The sequence below is a fragment of the Cervus canadensis genome, chromosome 1 (genome assembly GCF_019320065.1).
Source record: "Cervus canadensis isolate Bull #8, Minnesota chromosome 1, ASM1932006v1, whole genome shotgun sequence".
Classification (NCBI taxonomy): Eukaryota; Metazoa; Chordata; class Mammalia; order Artiodactyla; family Cervidae; genus Cervus; species Cervus canadensis.
In genome coordinates, this window is record NC_057386.1 from 19,178,989 (window position 1) to 19,185,549 (window position 6,561).

The window sequence follows — 6,561 nt, forward strand, 5'->3', positions numbered from 1 at the left end:
TCTGATCAATTGGTGACCGTTTTATTTGATCTTTTCTACCACTGCCTGTATTGGCAATTAAACTCGGGATTAACCCGGGATGGAAGGTGGAAAGGGCGTGGCAGCGTTTGGCTAGGGAGGTGAGGTGAAGAGCACAATACTCCCACATGCCCCTCACACAGGCAGAGATATTCACCCTACGTGTGCGCTTCCTCTGCCAGGGTCTACTCGAGAGATGTTGACAAGTCTTCCTCCTTTATCTTTCCTAATTCAATGTTCTAACCTGTGTGAACCTGGAACCCCATAAAGTAGTCTAAACCTATTACCCCTATTGATCCTCATAACAGCCCAGGAGGTAGGAACTGGTGTGGTCTCGCTACACAGGTGAAGAAAGCTCTGAAGGGCTCAATGACTTGTCTAATGTCGAGCGTGTGTGCTCAGTCAAGTCCAACTCTTTGCCACCCCATGGACTGTGGCCTGCCAGGCTTCTCTGTCTATGGAATTTTCCAGACAAGAATACTGGAGTGAGTTGCCATTTCCTTCTCTAGGGGATATTCTCAACCCAGGGATGGAACCCTCGTCTCCTGAGTCTTCTGCATTGGCAAGCAGATTCTTTACCAGTGGGCCACCTAGAAAGCCCCCAACGCCACACGTAGCTAGTAAATGGCTGAGCAAGGATACGTCTGAATCCAGTGCCTCAGCCCCTCACCACTTACCTATGCAGTCTCTCTAGTCAGGGAGATTATTAGCAGAATTCCCCCAGTTTCTGGTCAGAGTGCCTGCCGTAGCAGACCCCACCTTGTTCAAATCAATAAAGGCAGAATTCTTCACTTCACAGAGTGTTTACTGACTTCATTCATACAGTTTGCGCTGCATGAGCCAAAGAAACTATGAAGACATAGCGAATGTGCAAACCACAAATGTGTGGCTTCAGAGGGCTTCTACTCTAGCAAGGGAGACAAGACTGGTCACTGACAGGGAACACTGGGACTTTGTAAATTGTGAGATAAGCATGTGTGGGACTTCAGACAGAGAAGGCAATGGCACCCCACTCCAGTATTCTTGCCTGGAAAATCCCATGAACAGAGGAGCCTGGTAGGCTGCAGTCCATGACATCGCTAAGAGTTGGACAGGACTGAGCGACTTCACTTTCACTTTTCACTTTCATGCATTGGAGAGGGAAATGGCAACCCACTCCAGTGTTCTTGCCTGGAGAATCCCAGGGACGGGGGAGCCTGGTGGGCTGCCGTCTATGGGGTCGCACAGAGTCGGACACGACTGAAGTGACTTAGCAGCAGCAGGACTTCAGAGGAGGGAGAGAAAGTGTCAACTAGAAGCTCCTGGAAAGGTTTCCAGAAATTAATGAGTCCTGTGTAGGACTGGCTGGGAGGTGGACAGCACTGTGTGACATCTCCCCAGTCACTATAGCCTGATTTAATCTGGGCAGCACTGAAGAGGAGATGTCACAAAGGAGCAGTGTGACCAAGGGTTAACAGTGATTACCTACAGGGAGAAAGGTAAAACTGACTGTGGAGAAGGGGATCAAAGGAGAAGCAAATTTTAACTATACTATTTCCATTTTTACAAGGAAGCCGGATTCCTGCATTTATTATGCATCACAGTATTAACTTTTTAGAAAACTGTCTGTAAGGGTGATTAGAAAAGAGGAGGGTGGGGACTTCCCTGGTGGTCCAGTGGCTAAGACTCTGCCCTCCAACACAGGGTGCCCGGGTTTGATCCCTGGTCATGGCTAGATCCCACATCTTGTGACTTAGAGTTTGCATGCCACAACTAAAAGCTGATGAAGCAAAGATCACAAAAAAAAAAAAAAAAAAAGAGGAAGAAAGAAAAAGAAAAGGAGAGGGAAGCCATTGCCAGACCGGAGGGCTTAGCCCTCCCTACCCACCAGCTCCCATCTGTTTAGCACCAGCCTGCCTTGCCACCTCCTCTTCCCCTTCCTGCTACAAACCAGCCACCTGGTTTCCCTTAACTATGCAGGGAGCTTCCCCAAATCCCTTAAGAGATCAAGACCTTAAGTAATTAGCTTGTTACACCCCCCATGTTGGGGGCTGGCAGGATGCAACAGGAGCTAAGGAACAGGGAAGGAACTGAGTTAGCAGAGGGGAAGACAGCACAGACCAGAAGGTTGGGAATGATTGGCCCATTTAAGTAGACACTGTATGCTAAGCTGTGGTCAAGGAACTTTGCATACTTTTCCTTTTATTCTTTCCTTTCTTTTAAAAAAAAAATTATTTTTGGCCTTCAAGCTTGCAAGAACTTAATTCTATGACCAGGGAGGGATAGAACCCTCACCCTCAGCAACGAAAGTGCAGAGTCCTAACCACTGGACAACCAGGGAATCCCCAATACTTCTCCTTTTTAAATATACAACTCATACCATATAGTAAGTATAGTTACTCTTAAAAGAGGACAGCAAGCCACAGAAAGGTGAAGCAACTTGTCCAAGATCACTTAGCTAAAAATTGGCCAAACTTGGCTTGGATAAAATGGTTGTGAAACCAAAAACACAAAGAGAAACAGAGAACACAGGAAAAGAGAACACATGGAAACTGAAAACAGACACATTGTTTTGTGTTTCTTCCACAATCTTTGAAACTTCTTTGACATTTCTCCTACATCTCCTGGGCCTCACACAGGAGGGAAATTATAACTTGATTATCTGATAAGGGAGTTGAAACTGGCAGTCTCACCCCACCCTTCATCCTTTGCCTTTGCCCAGAAAGGTGTTGATGAACAAATGGGAAGGAGGAGGTGGGGCAAGGTGGGGGTGAAGGAAGGGGCCCAGTTTGTCAGGGCAACACCAGTCTGAGGGTCTATACCAGTCCAGTCTCCTTTAAAATGGGAACTCCAGTTCCCATTTCCACAACCAGCCTGGGGCCCAGGGAGCCTTCCTCCATTAGCCACCATTGTTGATACTGGCAGCCTCAGTTCTTCAGCCCTTTCTCTCCACAAGACCACAGCCCAGGTCCTAGTACATTGGAGGATTCACAATGCTCAAGAACATTCTTACTTTGAGCATTCATGGATGGAGTGCCTGCCAATCTGAAGGCCGCAGTGAAATGGATAAGGACCTGCCCTCATAGAGTGGACATTATAATGAGGAGTAGGGAGAGGCAGACAGTGACTCTAGAGCGTCATTTCAGATAGTGACATAAGCCATCGAGGAAAATAAACAGGGAAATGTGCTGGAGAGTGACTGGGGGGAGAGCTACTTTACACGAAGGAGGGGGCTGCTCATGAAGGCCTCTTCAGTGGTGACATCAGAGGCAAGTTTAAGTGGCCAGGAGACAAGGAAGCATTCCCAACAGAAGGACAGACTAGCTGGGACCTACCTGCTTCCTCCCATTGGCTCCTGACCCAGGTCAGATTCAGCTGCTGAGTGGAGATTCTTCCTCAGAGCTGTCTCCCCACCAGACTAAGCGCTGAGCCCAGAAGCTGGTTCTTCTCAGTCACAGCTCCGCAGCGCCCAGCGCTGTGCCTGCCACACAGTAGGCATTCATGAAACCCTCCATGATTCCTGACTACATGATGGATTGACTAAATGTACTCAAGGGTTTCCTTGAGTGTGGGAACCAAGCACCCGGCCTTAGCTGGGCGTTTCCTGGTCTGGGGTCCCTGAGACCTGGGGCTTGGGAGGGATACCTATAAAACCCTGCACTTCCAGGCAAGGTCTGGGTAATCCTGAACCCTCAGGCCTTGGGGAAGAGGGATTTCTTAGAGGAGAAAAACAGAGACCATGTGAGGGATGACACTGGAGGGATAGGGCCCCCCTCAAGGCCTGGTGGGCTGAACCCTGGGCTGAGAGTCATCATGACTCCTGTCCTGACAAGTAGGCTGACTTAGAAAACCACTTTCCCCTAGGAGCGTTGATTTCCTCAGCATGTAATGAGGCGCTTAGAGACTCCAGGTCCCTTTCCTCAGGACAGCTCAGGCTTTGGAGTAGGGGAGGGTACAGGATGGGTGAAGTTAACCTAGGAAGCAGCTGAGGACATCCTTGTGTCCACTGCATCCCAACCGAGTACCTGAGTGCACAACTGAAGGGAGGAGAGGAGTCTGCAGGAGGAGGGATGGGAGGGGAGAGGAGGTCCCGGAGCGGCTTCAGACTGGAAATCACAAAGACACGTATTTCAAATCCCAGCTTTTCTTCCTCAAGAATAACACAAAGAGGGAATTCCCTGGGTGTCCACTGGTTACAACTGTGTTTTCCACTGCACAGAGCACGGTTACATCCCTGGCTGGAGAAAAAAGATTCCATGGCCAAAAAAACAAGAATAAAATGGGGAAAACACAACATACTACTTAGAATGAGTGTGAAAAGAAAAAAGAAAAACTGAGAGGAAGGGGCCTTTAAAGACCCCTTGCTCCTACCAGGGGCCCATTCAGAAGCAGCTCATCCTAAACCAAGTTCCAGAGCCCAGGCCAGGGCAGAAAAGGCGCAGATGCTGCCCCCTGGTGGATGGGTCTGTCACTGCCTAAACCTGAAGCAGAGGGGCAGAGTAAAGTTGGACAGGTTCCTTTCCTTCCTTCTGGGGTCTTTTTGTTTGTTTCTTTTTCTGGCCGTGCCACCCAGCTCGTGGGATCTTAGATCCACTACCAGGTATTGAACCCTTGCCCTTGGCAGTGAAAGCTTGGAGTCCTAACCACTGAACTAACCACAAGGGAATTCCCCTGGAGTCTTCCTTTCAGACAGTACCTTCACTACAGCTTGAATGTACAGAGGGAATGGAAAAGCCACCCTTTTCAAGTTGTTTTTGTGGAGGTAAGATCAGATGTAAATGAACATTTTCTGAGCAGGAAATCTGATTTCAGTGACATTTCTTATGCTTTTACTGAGGGCCTAATAGCTGGTGCTGGGAAGGCAGAGGTGGGAGGAGGCTGGAGGGTGGAGAAGGCTGTGAAGAGGCAGGTGCAGCAGGTTGTGGTGTCTTAGGAGACAGATCCACACGGGGACAGATTCCAGATTCCATCTGCACAGGAGACTGGCACTAGGGGAGACCTTGGCCTCAGGAGGGCCTTGGGTGATCAGGAAGCAACAGCAGCCAGAGCCCCAAGAGGGTGACAGTGCCCGGGGAGCAACAGCTAACAGCTGCCAGATGGGAGGAACAAGCTCACCAGAGAGACAGGGAGGTGAGCTGAGGGGAGAGAGCCAGGCTTACGCTGTGTGGGGAACTCGCTGTCGGTCAGTTATCCGAGCTGAGGGACTCTTTAGAGCTTTAACAAAGGGGCTGATCTCCAGAGACCTTATATGTTTGATTCAGCTTTTTAAAACTGTATTTACTTATCTGGCTGTATCCAATCTTAGTTGTGACACACAGGCTCCACAGCACTCAGACTTAGTTGCCTCGTTGCATGGGGGAATCTTAGCTCCACACCAGGGATCGAACTTGTGTCCCCTACATTGGGAGGCGGATACTTAACCACTGGACCACCAGGAAGTGCCTGATTCAGCTTCTTGATGTCATATATTTCCTGTCAAGTCACCCATGTTGTTTGGCCCACACAAATGGGTGCACACTTATATTGGGGAGTTTGTCAGAATCATCTGGAGGACTTGATAAACACAGAGCTGGGGCCTCCTTTCAAAATTTCTGATTCAGAAATTTGAAGACTTTGTCAGACCCAGGCTAAGCACAGTATACATTGTCTCATTGGACCCTCATCCCAGTCATTCAACACATATTCATCAAAAATCAAGTACATTCAGAGCACTACCATAGGTGCTGAGAATGGACCAGCAAACGAAAGGTTTCCCATCAAGGTGAAAGTACAGCACTAGTGGCTGTATATTTGTGAATATACCTACATTCTATGTGTCCGTGTCCAAATCTACATGTATATCTATTCCATGTGAGCATCTGGGGTGTCAAAGCCACTTGGCAGCCAGCAAAAATACAAGACCAGGGAGAGGGGGATATGAAACAAGAAGGCTCAGGTTGAGTAGATATAGATAGTTTGCAAGACTGTCAAATGGAATCATTTCTATTTTACAGGCAAGAAATGACTTTCCCTAGGGTGTTCTCATTGAGACTTTCCCATGTGCTTGCATTTCCACAGATAGATTGCTCATCGGAGAGGCATTCTTATCATCCACAGTTAAAATATCAGTACCCCCGGTTTAAAAAAACCTGAGGCCCCAGTGGTTAGCAGGATGCTTGAATGCAAATCCTTACTTCTTTTCACATTAGTCAAGATGCTTAGCCTCTCAGCACTTCCATCTAAAACAGTGCTTTCAAGAAATAAGTGAGTCACACACATAACTTTTTTTTTTACTTTGGCCACTTTGTGGCCTTTGGAATCTCAGTTCTCCAACCAAGGATGGAACCTGGACTCTTGCATGAAAGCACTGATGCCTAACCACTGGACCACCAGGTAGTTCCCTCCTGCAGGTAAATTTAAATATTCTTAGGCATATATAAATAAATAAATAAATAAAGAGAAGTGAAATTAAGTTTATTTTTTTCCATTTATTTTTATTAGTTGGAGGCTAATTACTTTACAATATTGTAGTGGTTTTTGCCATACATTGACATGAATCATCCATGGATTTACATGTGTTCCTTA